General features: G+C 34.3%; 1 pseudogene; it reads right to left on the bottom strand.

Annotated features, from left to right (window-relative positions):
- Positions 1 to 13,065: 13,065 nt before the first annotated feature.
- LOC137949443 (pentatricopeptide repeat-containing protein At1g73710-like) lies at positions 13,066 to 14,491 on the bottom strand (annotated as a pseudogene).
- Between the last annotated feature and the right edge of the window lie 4,882 nt (positions 14,492 to 19,373).

Below are 19,373 nucleotides of genomic sequence, written 5' to 3'. Positions count from 1 at the left end.
AGATATTAAAAAATAAAAAATTTGATTAATTATTTGGATATTATAAAATTAAGTATTTATTTGATCATTTTATTTTTATATATTTAATTAAATTAATAAATAAAATTATTTATAAATTTAAAAGAAGTTAAAATTATTTATTAATTTAAAAATTTTATTTTAGTTTAGTCAAATAAAACTATATAAAATAAAATTTAAATATATTCAATTAATTTTATATAAAAATACCCTTTTGTTTATATAAATTCCTTATTTTTAATATTATATCAAATGACAGATTTTTAGGAGTGAGAATTTAGATATTTTAAAGTAACAATTTGATTAACATTTGGATATTATAAAAGTAAGGATTTGTCTAATCATTTTATTTTTATATATTTAATTAAATAAATCATTTTAATTTATTTAAAATTAATTATTAATTTAAAACAAGTTAAAATATATTTTAGTTTAGTTAAATAAAACTATCTTATAAAATCAAATCTATAAAAGTAATGTTGTATTATTGTTGTCAACTTTAATTGTATGAAGTTCGTTGATGTATGGTGAACAAGTTAATTAATTGTTTACTCTTTTTAGGTCTTATCTTTAAGAGTTGCACTTTGAATATAACTGACACTTGGGTAGTTTACTTTTACTTTACTTGAAGTTATTTTTTATTATAAACAAAGCACCAATGTACTACTCATTCTATGCAATTGATCAATACAAACTTTCTTTCTCTCTCATGCTCTCTCTCTCTTCCACTCATCTTAAACCCATCCTTCCCTTGTTCTCTAACTTTTCACATGGTATCAGAGCAAGATTTCTAAGGTCAGTATATGAGTTGACAATCAACTCATAGAGATTATGTAATTCACAAGCATTATTAGTTTTTCTCTTTCACTATTTACTTTCTCTTCTTTGTACTTTGTCTTCACTTGCTTTACCTTAAACTAGTCAGCATTCCTCAAACACAATTACTATGATTCCCTCTTTTGTTAAGTTGTGGAGCCTAATCAATATCTTATGCTGAGTCGGTACGTGGATCGACCTTCCGTGGGGGTCAGAAGGGGGCAAGGAGCCCCCGAAAGGTCCACGATATATTGACTGTTGTTTCATTAAGGGCAGTTTGGGGATTTCACTCTTGTATTGTGGTTGCCTTAGTTTTCTCTTTATATTTGGGGCACCGCTATTAGGGTTTATGATCGAACAAAGATCTTGAGTTTCTACCCGAAAGAGGTTAGAGAAAAACACCTGTGAGTATATGCAATTTCTCTTGTAAACTATTTCATCTTCATAGTGGATTACTACAACGACGAAAGACAGGACATAGTCTCACCTTGAGGCGAACTTGTATAAATCTTGTTGTATTTTTGTGTTTACTTTTTTCTTCTTCTGCCATTATTATTATTGCTCTCGTTAGTTTGGAATTAGGGCATCTAATTCCTAACATCCTTCATGCTTCCTCGCTAGTGATTTGCTTTCCTGCATGCTTAGATCTCATTTTGAAGAAATTTTGGTGTATTTTAGTCGATTCTTTCTATTACTTATGTAACCATTAACTTAGGTTGTTGAATTTCTATTATGTTCATCCTCAACATTTCTTAAATTCATATTTTTTTCCATTCAAGCCCCAGTGTAGCAAAGAGTGTTGTTAGAAGATGGGCCAAAGCCCACATGACCAAGGAAGGTCCTCACGTCCAAGAAAGGTGGCATCATGATAAATAAGAAGACTTCTCATAAAGATGGCACAAAGATGTAATTAGTCAAGGAGGAATATGTCTACTTATGTAAAACTTGTAGCCCTGAGAGTATTATGGGCATTGTAACATCATCTCAAAAACTATAAATAGAGGTTATTGGCTTGGGGTAACCTACAGGCTCTCTCCCTCCCTTTTTCTCTGCTTTTCTACTTTTTTTCTCCTCGCCCGCTCTTACTTTGCTCGAGGCTCTAATCATGGGATCCTAAATTCAAAATGGTATCAAAGTGCTGAAAGATCTGAGATGGAAAAAGAGGAGAAGATGGAGAACCAGGGGAAGAAGAAAAAGAAACATAAGGGGTTTCTAGTTTCTTTCCCAATTCATGTTTTTAATTGGATTTTTAAATCTATTATATGTTTTTGGAAATATATTCAAGTCTAATTTCCAACTCAAAAAGAATTATTAAAATCAGATTTTTTTGGAAAGAGGAATCGACATTTGAAGCAGCAAAGGTCAAGCAGTAGAAAAGTTTCATTCAACAGCAGAAAGCTTCAACTTTCGAGACATTTTATGCCATCAAGAATGAGACTTTTTATGAAGAATTATATATTAAAAGAAATATCCATAAGTCTAGTTTCTTAAATATTCAACCAATTATCAATCTGATTTTTTAATATGGAGATATCAATCTCGAAAAAGTCAATGGTCATGTAGGCCAAAGGACAAAGAGTACTCAGTTAGGCCCAATTACAGAGTCCAAAATCTATCAGATTATTTATCTAAAAAGAAGTATATTTTATGAAGAGAAGTTATACTTGGGTGAAAGGTATTTAAGTCTAGTTTCAGAAAGAGAAAATTTTATGTCAATCTGATCTATATTTAAGTAGATATTCGCATTGAAATAATCCAAGTGGTACCATAATACAAGTGAAAGTTTTCTTATTTATATTTGGAAGTAACTGATTTTTTGAAAAAATTCTCAAGATCATGATTTAGTGGATAATTTGATTATCATCCTTTTGATTAAGAAATATATGATTTTTGGCCAACCAAGAGTTTCCTTAATTAAGTGTATGATTAATTGACTAAAGTCAATAATTGAGTTCAAGTTGAAATTGGAAGATTGGGCTTAGATTCTTCCTTGAGCTGAGTTGGTTCAAGTTGTCACTTACTTGGGCTCTTTGATTTTGTTTGGTTCTTCTTAAACAAATTATGCCAATTGATATTTGAGTTATTGTGAAGTTATTACTACTAGCCTCATTAATTCATAGATAAAAATTTGACCTAAGTCCATCATCAACTCGGGCTAGCTCAATTTACCAAGGAAGGACATCATGGGCTAAGTTTGGTGATAAGGTGATTCACAAATATTTTTGGTGAATTTATACTTAATCTACTCTTTCTTAGCCTTTGTCAGTCCTAAGAGTATCAATGGCTCTCGACTTGAAGTTTATGAAGACTTGGAAATTACTCTCTTACTTCAACCTTTTAAAGTAGCTTATTACTCGGTTCTAGCTTATTATTTGGTACACATTCTCTTTATTCAAGGATGGACATGTTACGAATAATTTTATGTGTCCTATTAAGGACTTTTATTATTTTGTATGTGTTATTTGGGCATATGCCCATTTTAGTTGCTGCTATTGTCTCTCTGACTGAGATATTATTATTGAATAATGACTTCTCAGTTGCTGGTTGTTGTTAGCATTGGTTATTTTGATGAAGAAGACACCACACGGTGGCCTCAAAATATTATCTTCTGGTGATTACCCTTTACCCCCTTATTTGGCAGTTTTACTCTTACCATTTGATAGTCGATGCCCTGTGTTGAGACATCGCGATGGAGGAGCTTATTACTACGCTTCTGAACAATGCTTATAGACCCACTACCTACACAGGATAGAAGTGTGACCTACATCCGACTAAATCAAGTTTATTATTCACCCAAGAGGTTTTTTTGAGCTACTTGAGAAAGTGGGTAGACTTTGTGCCCCACAATAGGGCTACTTTTTCGCTTATGAAATTGAGCAAAAAATATTTTTGACTATGACTATTTGACTGAAGTATGGAGTTTTGTCTCACGGCTAGGAGTGATTTTACTCTCTCTTATATTATGCCAACTGTGTCTCTTGGTATAGAACAAAGAGACCACCAGCTTGAGGGGGAGTGTTGAAAGATATGATGGATTGCCAATTTATAAGGGAAGATCCTAAACACCATTTGTAGCAAGTTGGGCATTTATGATGTTCTCTCACCTCCTCCGCCACCCCCCCCCCCCCCCTAGCTTGAAGGGGAGTGTTGGAAAATGGGTCCAAGCCCACACGACCAAGGAAGGCCCACTCATCCAAGGACATGTCCCACACATCCAATAGAGGTAGCATCATGGTAAATAAGAAGACTTCTTATAAAGATGGCACAAAGATATAATTAGTTCAGGAGAAATATGTTAAGAACCTAGCCAATAATACCTAAAAGATTGGCCTGTTAGGAGCAGTAGACATAGGTACTTAACCCATGACCATAACATCACACCCCACCTTCACGAGCCGACGACCATGGCGGCCCACTCTAGCGACGGCCTACTCTAGTGATGGCCCACTCTATCGACACTGGCCGGACCCTTGTTAAGTTCCTACGGCCTACCAGTAATTTTAATATGGCCTCTAGATCACCCCCTCCACTTAGGTCGCCCCCTCTGGGATTCGAACTCGCAATGTGGGAGCCCGCTCTGATACCAAATGTTAAGCACCTAGCCAATACTACCCAAAAGACCGACCTGTTAGGAGCGGAAGACATAGGTACTTAACCCAGGACCATAAAAAAATATGTCTACTTATGTTTTTTCTAATATAAAGCTTGTAGCCCTAAGGGCATCATAGATATTGTAACATCCTCTCAAAAACTATAAATAGAGGCCCTTGGCTTGGGGTAGAGCATTCAAGCTCTCTCTTAGCCTAAAGGCTCTCTCTCTCCCTTTCTCTCTTCTCCTCTCCCTCTTTTACTTTGTTTGAGGTTCTAATCATGGGATCCTAAATTGAACAAGTTCTATTTTACAACTTGTCGTCGCACCACTTGTAGCTCTCCAATACAGAATATGAGACGATTCTCTTTTGCAAGAACATAATAGGATCTGAAGCACAATACTTCACTAAAAAAGAGTCTCTATCTCGCACGCAAGGAAGTTTCATATTGCACCATAACTCATAAAATCTAGAGGGCATAGTCTATTTGGTAGGAATTAAACGCCCTAATTCCAAACTAACGAGAGTAATAATAATAATAGTAGGAGAAGGAAAAAACAAGCACGAAAAAACACAAGATTTATACAGGTTCTCCTCAAGGTGAGACTACGTCCTGTCTTCCGCCGCTGTAGTAATCCACTATTAAAGATGAAATAGTTTATAAGAGAAATTGCACACACTTACAAGTATTTTTCTCTAACCTCTCTCGGGGGCCGCAACTCAAGATGCTCCTTAGATGATAAAACCCTAATAGCGGCACCCCCTCCCAATATAAAGAGAAAACTAGGGCAATCACTTTACAAGAGCGAAATTTCCAAACTACCCTTAATGAAACAACAATTAATATATCATGGACCTAGTGGGGGCTCTGTCCCCCTTCCAACCCCCACAACAACCTTACTGCCAAGGTCGATCCGCGTACCAACTCAATGTAAGGTATTGATTAGGCTCCACAACTTAACAATCTCCTACTTGGAAACTAATCCATCATCAATATCTCCTCTACAACGGCAAAAAATTCTCAATCCTCAAAGAGAAGTCCAACTGAAGTTGCACACAACTTCAGTTTCTCAATCGTAACAGTATTTGTCAACATATCAGCTAGATTCTGTCTTCCTTGAATCTTCTCAAGTGCTAAAACTCCATCCTCCAGAACCGATCTGATGAAGTGATAATGCACCTGTATGTGCTTTGTTCTGGCATGATAAACAAGATTTTTTACTAAATGAATAACACTCTAACTGTCACAATATAACACATTCTTTCCATGCTTGAGACCTAATTGTTCCCAGAAAGACTGCAGTTATACCATCTCTTTGCTGGCTTCAGTCATGACGACATATTTTGCCTCAGGAGTGGAAAGAGCAACTATCTTCTGCAACTTAGAGACCCAACTAACTGTTGTATCACCCAATGTGTATATATATGTCTAGTCGTATTCTTATTGCCATCAATGTCTTCAGCTATGATTGCATCTACATAACCCTGTAATCCCAAGTCAGACTTTCTGAAATATAAGGCTGAGTCTGCAGTGTCTTTCAAATACTTAGTAATCCTCATCCCAAGAATTTGTTTTACAACACCCTAATCATCTTTCATTGCAAACTTCTTGGACAACTCCCTTTTCCATTCTTCAAAACAAAGAAAACATAATAAAAAGTTTTCAAAAAAAAATATAAAATACAAAGATTTTTTTAGAGTAAATATTCTCCAAAAAAGAGATATTTCAGAAAAAGGAAAACTTTTCAAAAAACAGATCTATATTTCCCAAAGGGGAAACCTTCAAGCAAATTGACATTTCGCTAGAGATTGTCCTAATGAAAAACAAATTCGGCAATACAACACCTATATGGTACTTGCCAAAAATTAAGGATTAGAGGTATGCCATTATGGGGGGGGGCATTTTGAGAGTAGAATGTCTAGTTAGAAAACATACTCCCAAAAGTTACAACCTGTAACAAGGTCAAATCCCAAACATTTGAAACAAAATCAAAAATCACAATTTATGAGTCAAAAGGGGCTTAACGGTACTTTGAATAGCATTGTGCTCAAAATAGGACAAACTCAAGTATGTCATATGGCTACTACATGGATGGCATAGTGAAGAAAATCTGGTATTAAACAATATCGTTGATTTAGTAGGAGACATACACCATAGTTTTTTTCTTGAAAAGATATAGCAAAAAATATCTCCAAAATATGTCGGTTTCTTATGTCTAGGTTTAGAAATCAAGATAAATAATATAATGGAAATTCTTCAAGAAGAACTAACAACTCATCTAGAAGAATTAAAAGAAAATTTTACCAAACCCATGGTAAATACTTTAAATGATCTACAAATCTATGTAGAAAGACAATTTAAAAATTCTCAGATTCTAGAACCCATCAGAGAAATAAAAGCTAAGGTTTTAAAATTTACCTTTTATCACTGCTATAGTCGATAATTCGATAAAAAACAATTTCAAAAAAGCTCTTTCAGGAGGATTAAGAGCAAATTTAGGATTAGGCCCAGTATCCTTTACAACCTGGCCCAATATTCAAATAGATCTTGATGACAAATATATCCTAGATACTTTGTCATTAAAAATCTATACAAATAACTGGCTGAAAAATGGAATTCAACAAGGAAGAAGAGTTATGTGCATACTCGTATGCGTAGTAGCATGAGGACTCAACACTGGAAAAGTTCCTGTTAAACATTCCAAGAAAATCACAGAATTATCCAAAAATATTGGATATTCAGAAAGCATAACAGTCGAAGAACTCGACCCAAAAGAATTAACTTGGACAACAGAATGGGTAGTCCAACCAATGGCACTGAGACACCAACCTCAATCTAGAAAAAACATAAAAGAGATAAAAGGAAAACTAGTCATCACCAACACTAGAAACAACTTTTCCCTCAAACCAACTAGACCCTCTACTAGTAGAGCTTCTACCGGTTCCTGCTCCGAAGGAATAGTAAACCCCAGGCCAAATGCCTATGTTCCTCTTCGCATAGACGTCGGAACAGAATCAATTTACAAGAGCGTTGACTCTTGTTCAAAATAGTGACTTACAAAAAATAATTATTTATTCCCAAAAAACATTAGAATATTGTACTAAGACTTTATAAAAAATAGAAGTTGCAGTAGACAAAATGCAAACAAAGATAAACTTCTTATACAATACATTTTGACATAAAGAAGTTTTAAAATGCCAAAATATTCTAGAAACAATTCTAGAAAAAGTGGATGAAGGAACGAGTCTTGTTTTCTTTAGTGAATTAACAAAACTCAGACAAAGTTTAGAGAACCTAAAAAAACATAAAATACAAGATATCTTAGATGAAATTTTAGTCATAAAAGAACAATTCGGTTCTAAAACTATGAATTCAAGGTATAAAAATCCTTTTACCCCTTGGACTCCAGAAAATGAATGAGTTTTTTTATCTGACATATTTAGAAACTCCTTTACTTTTAGGTCTCCCTAATATAACATGATGACTTAAAAAATTAGTTTGCATAGCACCAAGAAACAAAAACCTGAAACCATCAAGTTTCAAGATGGCTTGAAGCATAACTTCATCCTCAGACAATGAATTCTACGCATAATATAAGACTTTTGGTAAACAACCAATTTATTATGTTCAAGAAGGAAAAACAAAAAGAAAAACAAGAAGAAAGTGATCCAAAGCCATGGGATCTAAGGACAATGTTGCGACTGAAATTACCAAAAAGGGACATTATTCTGCAAAAGACAAACCTGCAGATGATCTCGGCAAAAGATTTAAAAGGCTTCAAGGAAACTCCGAAGTTGAATCTTCTAGAGAAAGAGACTTTGTAGTTGAGGATAATTTCCAAAACAGATATTCTCACACCAAAGTCTCACTAGGAGGACAAAGATATCCAACAAAATATACTTTTGTTGATCCAAACAAAACTAATAAATGACATTATCCAATAGATAGCATTAACCCTTTTGGATTTTATCTCAATCTAGATTGCCCAAAAGATGGAGAAAAAATCCTTAAAGACTAGGAAAGAAGCATGAGAAATGCAGGTAACATGCATGAACCATGGGATAAAGATTCTGCATATAACTTCTTTACCCACGTCCTACAAGGCAATGTTGCCAATTGTTGGGATAAGCTCCCTAAAAACCAAACGGCAAAACCAAAAGGTTGTACTTCAATTGTTTCAATACTAAAAGCCATTGTAACAAAATTTTCAAAAGAATTTCTAGGCATTCATCCTTCCCTAGAAGCAAAAAATGAAAGTCTCAAATCTAGGACTAGACTAGAGACACTACAGAAACTAAACAAGTTACAAATATATAACATTTGTTTATATGAAAAATATTATTGCGAGTTTTCAAGTTATTACTACAAACTCAAAACAGAATATCAAAACATTACCTAACAATCTTCTATTCAAAATTGCCAGAACCATTAGCTACACACTTTGAAAAAGAATATGACGCAAAATATTGACAATATAACACCTATATGGTACTTGCAAAAAATGAAGGATTAGAAGTATGCCATTACGATGACATACAATCTGAAGATGAAGTTTACAAAGTTCAAATAAATACATAATCTTCAGAACTAGAAGATTCTAAAAAATATGTCTGACTGGTCCGGATCTGAAGAATGAGTATTCAGATAAATGTTGAGCATATTTCTTTTGAAAATTCTTATATCACTATCGTCTTAAAACTACCAAGATATAAAAAATTTCATATTCATACTCTAGTTGATAACAGAAGTACCTATTATCTAGCCCAACATGCATTACTTCCAACCATTCTCTGAAAAACTCTTCCAAAACCTCCTTGAGTCACGATTGGTTTAGGAGAAAGTCTTACACTACCACGTAAAGCAACAAAAATTCACCTCGACATTGGAGGCGAACGATTTTTTATTCCTTCATTACTCAGTCTAGGAACAACAATAAATACATGATCAGATTTAGTCCTAGGAAATACTTGGTTAATGTTCCACGTCCCTGTTGAACAAACACCAAAATATTATCATCTACAGTGTCATACAATATGTGAAATTAATGGAGATGTTGTATTTGCCTATGCCATTAAGCCCTTTGAGGCTTATGCAATTTCCGGACATGCTCAAACTCTCCATGAACACTTCAAAAAATACAACAAGCATGGTGAAGAGGTTCCACCATTAGAATCCCTCCTCATCGCAGAAACCTATGACACCGAAGGTCAAATGCTTCTTGAATCAACCTATTCTGAAAAACCTTTAAAATGGTGGTTCAAACAAAAGCCATTTGCAAATCTCAAACTCATTGATCCTGAAAAGGAAATTTGAGTAAAACCAATGGTTCATATACCTTTCAATGTTGAGGAATTCTCTATTCAAATAAATGATTTGCTATACGAGCAAGTCATTCTCAGCACACTTCTCCTGCATTTCTGGTTAGAAACCATGCAAAGATAAAACGTGAAAAAGTAAGAATAATCATTAACTATAAAAAAGTTAATGAAGCCGCAAAAATGGATGGTTATTATCTCCCTGACAAGGAACGATTAATTGCATCCATCAGAGGAAAATAATGGTTTTCCAAATTTGATTACAAATCAGGATTTTGACAAATTCGTCTTACCGAATGTGCCATCCCACTGATAGCTTTCAGTTGTCCCTCCGAGCAATATGAATGGCTTGTAATGCCCTTCGGGCTAAAACAAGCTCCTAACATCTTCCCAAGAAGGATGAATGATATCCTGAAACCATTCTTTAAATTTTGTATGGTGTATGTTGAAGACATCTTAGTTTTCTCTGAAACAAGAGAACAACATACAAAACAATTAATACAGGTTTTAGAAGCCCTATAAATGTTGGAATTGCACGCAACAAAAAGAAAATTGAAATGTTTTGTACTAAGATAGATTTCTTGGGATTAAACATTTTCTCGGGAGAAATAATTCTCCAAAATCATATTCTCGAAAAAATATCTTCATTTCCAAATGATATAGAAGATATAAAACAACTTCAAAGGTTTTTAGGATGCTTTACATATGCTAAACAATTTATTAAAAATTTAGCAGAGGTTCAAAAACCTTTTTAGCAGAAGTTAAAAAAAAACCGTTAAATGGGAATGGACTCTCAAAGGCAATACAAGAGTCATTAGGATCAAACAAATGTTAACTGAACTTCCTACCTTAACGTTACCTGATCCAAATGCATTCCATATTTTAGAAACAGATGCTTCATATTACACTTGGGCAGCTGTATTAAAATGTAAAAACAATGATTCAAAACATGTAAATACACTTCTGGAACATTCAAATTAGCATAAATAAATTATCATTCTTACGAGGAAGAAATTTTAATTGAAAAAAATGGTATCAAGACATAATTTATATATCTTGCACCTAAAGAATTTTAAGTACGTACCGACTGTAAAAAATTTGTAGGTTTCATGAAAAGAAACCTCGAAGACTCCCTTTGCTGAGGACAGTTACTCCAATGGTAAAAATGGGGTTTTCAATTCTCTTTTACTATTGAACATATTAACGGAGAAAATAATTATCTACCTGATACTTTGACACAAGAATTTGCTTGTGTTATAGACAGGAAAAATGGCAATGGATCCACTCAGCGAATGCTTGCATGATCTCGTAGCAGCAATTACCACTCTTACGGTATTACTCTCTACCCTACAATCTCTGTTCGACAATCTCCTAGTTCTTTCAAAACGAGGGGATATTGATGAGAATTGTACCTGATTCGGGTTTAATGCTGAGGACTTACAGATAAGGTTAAACAATTAATTAACGACCTGCAAGAACTACATAAACGGCGTGAATCACCAAGTTCTTCCAAGACTTCTACTGGATCTCCACAGCTAGAAAAAGAAGCCATAACGACTACTTCAAACAAGCAGACAAATGACTGTATTACTCAACTGAGTAAAGGTCAAACCGGGATTTCTATGGTCATGCTAGACTAAGTTGAGATTTCCTAGAGGACATGGGAATTAGGGGCTTCTACCTACCAATCTTGAGCTGGAAAGGAAGTGGTTATAACGAATCCTTCATAAGAGAAACGGACGTGCCTGCAAACTATTTCTTGTTTGCAAACACCTGCTATCAACATGTCATCAACATATAGCAGTAGTATGATGTAGGAGTCGTCAAAGTTTTTCACATAAAAGCAATATAAAAAATAGTGGAGGTGTTTTCACCTTCCCTTGAGAATTTTATTTTTAAATTTAAGGGTATCAAATTTTACTAGTATTACACCAGTGACGTTACGTTGACCTTTCTAGAATCTACATAATAGAAACTAGCATAATTGTTTTTCAAAAGAAAACAATTTAAAATGTATTTACTTCTAAAAAAGGAGAAAATAACATAAAAAACTCCATTTTGTTTCTGTTGCTAAGTTTTTTGTGACAAAAAAATTGCATTCCTCCACTGCATATGACAAACATTGTGGTGGCACTTTTTTTTATCGACAACACATTGTCATTCAAGTTGGATATGCTTCACCAAGGCATACTTTTTTGTTTGCGGCGTAGTTACATACTTCTCATAATAATGTATTTTTTTCATAATGATACCATTTTGTTTCTTCGATGATCGACATTTCTGTAGGAACTCTTTTTTTTTCAGCCAAGCATTTTTTGACTAATAAATCTTCTACACGAAGTAGAAGAAAACATGTTCTACACCCACCTTAGAATATCCCAAGTGCATGTAATAATACTTTTTCTAAAAGTATTTTGTATTCATTGAAATCCAGCCTTATTAAATTCAAAGAATATAAACTCCTCACTTATTTGTAATGATAAGCACCTAGCCAATACATCCCAAAAGACCTGCCTGTTAGGAGTGGAAGACATAGGTACTTAACCCAGGACCATAACAGTACACCCACCTTTATGAGCCGACGACCATGGCGGCCGGGATTAACACACACAGCTATTGGGACGTCCGAGATTAACACACACACACGCCCCACACGGGAGTCGAACTTAGGACGTAGCGCCTGCTCTGATACCAAATGATAAGCACCTAGCCAATACATCCCAAAAGACCGGCCTGTTAGGAGTGGAATGCATAAGTACTTAACCCAGGACCATAACATGTAACTTGCCAGAAGTCTTAGCTGGATTCGTGTTAGTGTGCGCAATGGAAAGTGCAGTATAAAAGTACTTGTTTGTATTAGTGTGCACAATGTAAAGTGCGGTGTAAAGTGTAGATAGATTATTTCTTAAATAAAATATTTTATTATATGACATTCAAAAAATTAAATTAATATTAGTTAATAAAGAAAATATATTAAATATAACAATTACACAAATGCTTAATTTTATATTATTAAAACTATAATCAAATTGTAATTTTATAATATCTAAATATGAAATAATTATATAAAAAAGATATTATAAAATAGTTATTAACTTAATATATATTAGTAATATCAAAATAATATTAATTTACTAATATAATTTATAAAAAGTAAAATATTTACACAAATATTGTACTACACAGCATACTACACAATCATCGTAATAATAATAATAAATAAATAATACAAATATAACTCAATCACCTATTTAATATAAAAAAATTACAATTGTACGTACAAAATACAACACAAAAAATATTTAATGGCATTAAAACATAATAGTCAATAATTTTGCCACATCTGAATTGCAAATACATCTCGAAAATACGATGCTCTTGCAGATTGTATTGCAAACTCCCTCTGAGTACTTCTTTGAGTGTCCACGTCATCCTTAACATCATCACCACTATCACTGCCTTCATGTTCATTATATGTACACTCATCTGGCCAAGTTCCAGAACTTCTCATGCTCCCGAACACAGATAGGGCTTTGTCATAGAGCCTAGCTTTCCCATATGCCTTTATCATCACATTATATTCCACTAAATATTGCTTCAGCTTCGGACCAGAGGCTTCTCTCTGCATAGACATCCATGATTGCAATATAATTTTTTTATGAGACCCCTTCCCTAGTACAGTGCTTGTCAAAACAAGAGTTTTTTCTTTTGCAACAACCCCTCGTTAATGTACAAATCCATAACAAGAGGCAGCAATTGTTGGTCAACATCTATATGAACTCTCTCTATTTCCTCTAATACATTATCCACTTCTTCAACCATCTTTCTCTTGCACAATATCTAGACTACTGTTCTATATGTAATGGTATCAGGATAGAGACGAGACTCTTTGATCTTCGTATAACTTTTAAATACAGCTTCAATATCACCAACATCATTATATAAAGACAAGAAGATATTATAAGTTTTAGTATAAGTTTAAACCCCTTCTCTTCCATTTTATTGAGCAAAGACACCGATTCAGACAGATGTCCATGAGACCCACAAATATGGATCATGGTGTTAAAAGTAAATGTATCAGGCTCTACCCATAACCTCAACATCTCTGCAAAAGCATCTGAAGCATCCTCCAGACGACCTGCCCTTCCATACAAGTCAATCAAAGTGTTGTAAGTTGCAACCATCTGAGGCTTTCGGTTTGAACCCTGTTCATCAGAAGACAAAATTTTTGAAGGTTGAATGCGTCCACCAACCTTAAAAAACTCTGTAGACAAAAAATGTTTAAGACTCATTGGAGCCATAACTGAATCCAAATCAACAGACTCAAATTCAAGATTCTCCAGTTGAACTCGGTCCATACACCAGTCCTTGTTGAAACGATCAGCTCGATCAAACTCACCAGCATCTTTTAGAACCTGGAGAACAGTCTTCATAGTAACTTCGTCAGGGAAAATTCCCCTCATTTTCATATGTTTGACCTACAACAGTGATTCAAGTAATAGTCCCATTTTCCCATAAATATCAATTATCATTCCATAAGTGTTATTGGTGGGAAAGACACAATCTCTTGCCATTTCAATCCAACAAAGACGAAGCTCATCCCACTATTGCGCCCTACCAAGAATCCGCAAGACGACATTATAGTGAATAACGTTTGACACATAATCCTTCTGAGACTTAATCCATCGGAAGATACGAATGGCGCATCTCCAATCCCGCTGTTCCTTCGAGCTGCAGCAGGGTAGCGTCATGTGAAACCATATAGAGAAGCACAACCAACCAGCAAAAGAAAAACCTTGACTTGAACTTGGAAGAGACGAAGAGGGAGGATTCAACGTTGTTCTATGGTCGAGAGATACACAAAAAGAAGAAAACTTTTTCCAGGAAGAAGGGTTTACTTAGTTTCTTTTGAATCAAGTCGGAGAGGTTGCAGAGAAGGAAGGCGGGGGGGGGGGGGGGGGGGGGGGGAGAGGAAGAGAATCAGTGAGCATCGAGGAGAGCAGAAGTCGCGAGCGAGAGCACAAAATTTTTTTTGCCCCAAAAATGTTTTGTTTGATTGCTCTCCCGACAGCCAGACGTAATTGATGGAGGGAAAGTGAATTCATTGCTTGACCCCTCTGAATTCACTTTCTATCTCTTTATGCATAAAATGGGGGAAAATATATTACATTTGTAATTTACTTTCACTCCCAACTTATGGAGGGCATTAACGGGTTTTAACACATTTTACGCTGTGTAAGTGAAACTTACAAAGGGCACTAAGAGGGCCTCAAAAATTGTATCCCTGCACAAGCGACGGTCTTCTTAATTTGAAGTGTTGGGTAGCCCGTCCGATTTCTGGTTAGATCACCAGACATTTGCATTATTAAAAAGTCCGAGTTGGCGGATTTTTCCTCACCAGACAAATGCTTGCGAGATGCATGCCCGAAGGTGTTCTCGAGTAAACTGCTACCAAACCCGCCCCTTTTCCTTCAGGATCTTTTTCTATGAAGCTGCTGGAAGAAAAGTACGGAAAAAAGCCCGTCAGTTGGCTCGGATCGGCAACTGATAATGACGAGCGAACCACCTCCGAATTCTTAAAACTCGATCTCATTAACAAATTGATTAGATTTGATAAAATCTTTTATACAGACAGAATTAATGAGTATTTTAATATGTCACAAAAAAAAAAAAAAAAAAAAAAAAACCGAAGGCTTGCAAGATACATTTGCTCGAAGGTATTCTCGAGTAAACTGCTACCAAACCCGCTCTTTTCCTTCAGGATCTTTTCTATCAAGCAGCTGGAAGAAAAGTACGGAAAACAGCCCGTCAGCTAGCTCACGATCGGCAACTGAGAACGACGAGCGAACCACCTCCAAATTCTTAAAACTCGATCTCATTAACAAATTGATTAGATTTGATCAAATCTTTTATATACACGGAATTAATGAGTATTTTAATAAGTCACAAAAAAAAATACCAAATGGATCGAAGACTGAAGCTGATCCTTCTTTGTTTGCTTATCTCCTTTCATTCGTAATTGTGGAAGCTCTTTTTCCTCTTTGAACATCATTTGGTCATCTGTTGTTGGAACTGGAACTCTCTTTCTCCATTGGACCTCCTCTTCTTGTTATCGCCGCTTCTCTTTCTCCGCGATGGACTTCCTCCCGTTCGCTGCTGTCGAAGCTCTTTGAGATTGATGATGGATGGTATTGTTAGCTATCTTGTTTTATTATAAAATATTATTTTCGAATATGGTCTGATTAGATACTGTATTTGCAAATACAGCCACTTAGATGCCATAATTCATTGTACGGCCAAATTAAAAATACAATTGATGAATTTCATAAAATTTGAAGGGTATTTTAGTAATTATAGTTAAAATATATATTTTAAAAACTAAAAAATTAAATAAATTGAATAATAATGATAGAAATTTGTGATTTGGTGAAAAAGGGAGGGAGCTTCTTGCTTCCTTCCTCATTGGAGAAAGGGGAGGGGAAGGTGCCTCTCTTTCTCTTTCACTCGGAGCCCAACCTAGCCCCCTCTATGATTCTCTACATATGTAGATGGAACTAGGGGTAACATCGAGCTGAACCAAGCTCGAACTTATGCTAGTTTGAGCTTGTTTTAACCTTAAAACTTCAAGATAGAGCTCAAGTTAGGTTCGAGTTCAACAAACAATTAAAACTACACAAAAAATTACAAAATTGAATAGAGATAATATGGTGATGAACTTAATACTATTGAATTGCCTGTTATTGTAGAGGAGTCCATGACTTTATAATGGAGCATACTAATGTACAGTCACCAATTTAATAGACCTAATAGAAATAGTAAACTTATTCATCAATAGCATTTATTCCATTGGTAAGCAGTCGCATCGAATATTGAGGGACCCGAAAGGGTTGAATGACCGATCATCTTTGATGTTTGAGGTACACATGAACAATCATCATCCAACTAAAGAGGGAACTAATTAGAACACTTAGGATAAAAGGTACTTCCATAAAAATCTATGCTAACAAGTCGGCTCACGAGCTAATAGGTCAAAATTGAAAAATCTAGTGTTTTATTTGTTATACTTAATGAGCTTTATTCCAAGTTCAAACTTGAACTGATCTCAAGTAAAAACTGAATTGAACCGAGTTTGAACGGTATGCGAGCTTGTTTGGCTCAATGCTACCCCTATATGGAACAAGAAAAGCACAACTTATTTGTTGCATTCATAACCATCTTACTATTGAATTGTGTTTTAAGCTTTTTCCTTGTTCTTCCCTATTTGAGTCACACCCATTGGAGCTTAATTGTTTCATTAGTAGGTATTAGGAAAATATTGGTTTCAAGATCCTCTTCTCACCAAGTTTTATTAATAATAATAATTTAAAACTAATAATGTGTTTTGAGTGAAGATTGTATAGATTTTAAAATCATTTTAAGCCTTAGCAACTTAGTGCATTCAAATGGTAGAGCTACAAAAAGGAGATAAATGCATAAAAAGGGCGGGATTCTAATGCCTAAAATCCCTGATATTGGAATGGTAATTAAAACAAAAAATGTTTTCAGGAGGCCTTAGCATTCGAACGATGTCCTAGCACTCTAATGGTGGTGCCTAGAATAAGAAAAAAGTAAATTTTGAGTTTCATCCAAACTTTATAAGTGACCTATTGTTATATTTATCAACTCAACCAAGAATTTCAAGTATTTATTTGCAATTTTATCAAGGATTTAATATTTCCTTACAAATAGTGAGAAGGCATATTTTACAATCTAATGACTCAGTTTTAGAATGTTAGAGCTTCGTTATTTATGAGATTTCTCACCTCAATTCACCAAAGAAGCATGCTATAGTGATTACAAACCTTTTCAAATTGCTCATACACTTTGAGATTATATTTGAAAGTCGGATTGGTGATTAAAAGGTCAATCTATCAAGTTTTTTTTAAAAAAAAACTAAGTACACCAGCTTCTTTTTAAATCTATCAATTATCATAACTAAGTCCTTATTGATTTCAAGTGCTTTGATCATTAGAATTATAGTCAAGGTTTAAGAAGTTAATTAGACGTCTTATTTTTAAATCCATTGTATGATTGGCTTGTTTCTCACATGAGATGAACAATATTGAACCTTATTTTTAAATTCTTTAATATATTAGCTTAAACTTGAGTTAGAGCCTATTTACCTTGATTAATAATTATTTTACACAAACTAGAATGCTTCTTTGAACCTTGATTTGCAAATGGTCCTGTCCTTGATTGTATTTTCTTTGTTCTTTAAAATCATTCGTTGTAGTTCAACAAACCATTCGTAAACTTTTCAAATTATCACTCTATTGGGCAATTTTTACTAAGATTTTAAATCATTATTTAGGTTGTCAAAGTTGATTCTAAGATTTAACTTACTTATATTTGCATTCCCTTGAACTATTTGTTGTCCCAAAAATTAAATTTGAATTTTCATAATTTTTAAATTTAGCAAAAGCTAGAACTAGTTGCCTTTTATCGAATTTCTTCCTCTACTATAACTCCAATAATCCTCTTTGCAACTACTCCTCCATGGCAGGTCTTTAAGGAGAATTAATTACGATGGTCATACTTCTCAAATGATTAACGAACACTTTGAAATCTAATCCCTTAGTAATGAGATCAACAATCATCTATGTAGAGCCATTTCTTTCGACCAATATTCAAAATGTCACAATCACTAATTGTGATTTACCGTATCTATATAGGTACCTATTCACAAACAATGGAATTCTTTCTTTTCAACGAAAATGAGTACAATATTTTGAATTAATGATAACACTTAAGTTTGCAAAGAAAAGAATTGATGTGTAAGTAGATGGACTAATTCCCATATATATATTTCTAATGAATTGGTTTAACTCTTCTTGCATAGACCTCTACTTAATTATTATCTTTTAAATCCTCAACTATATTTTTAGTCAACTTGAATTAGGAGATGAACTTCACCTGCATTACTTAGTTTATCTTCTAACGTCATTAGTGGTGCACCATCACCTGGTTCATGTTAATGAACTAGATGAATTCAAAGATGACGCCTAAGGTTTAATTTTCAAAATCAGGATTCCTTAGTTTTTGGGCTAGCCAGCTCCAATCTTGGACCGGCAAGTCCCATTCCCAAAAATCGAGTGAAAAAGCTAGTACAGGCATTCCAACCTATTTTAGTGGAAGGATGTGCTGTTTGTTTACATTCATTAGTTCGTAAGGGATTTTGGCACCACAGAAAAAATTCTTTTAAGTTTGAGATAATACCATGAAATACATACGGATGCCATGAGAAAAAACCTTAGGAATATGAAATAACTAGTATTAACTGTTTCAACCTAAAAATAAATTGGTAAATTAAATGTACTCAACATTGTCGTACTCATCTAATATTTCTTTCGGCTATTCTATTTTGTTGGAGTATCATAGGTTTTAAAATTTTATGATTATATCTTTTTTTACAATAAGTCACCTATGAATTCACCTCATCTATCACTTGTAACCCTAATGACCTTGCACCCTTATCCGTTTTGAACAAAGTGGATAATGTTCTGATAGTTGAAACAAGTAACCAAATACCTCTTATATGTTCAATTCATTACTTGTTGTCATTCTTAAGTAGAGAATCCGGGTCAATTTGGTCAT

This window comes from Aristolochia californica, unplaced genomic scaffold (assembly GCF_029961685.1).
Source record: "Aristolochia californica isolate CCGP_79_NKW_82.1479 unplaced genomic scaffold, dmAriCali1.0.hap1 SCAF_14, whole genome shotgun sequence".
Classification (NCBI taxonomy): Eukaryota; Viridiplantae; Streptophyta; class Magnoliopsida; order Piperales; family Aristolochiaceae; genus Aristolochia; species Aristolochia californica.
This window is presented reverse-complemented; position numbering and strand designations above follow the sequence as displayed.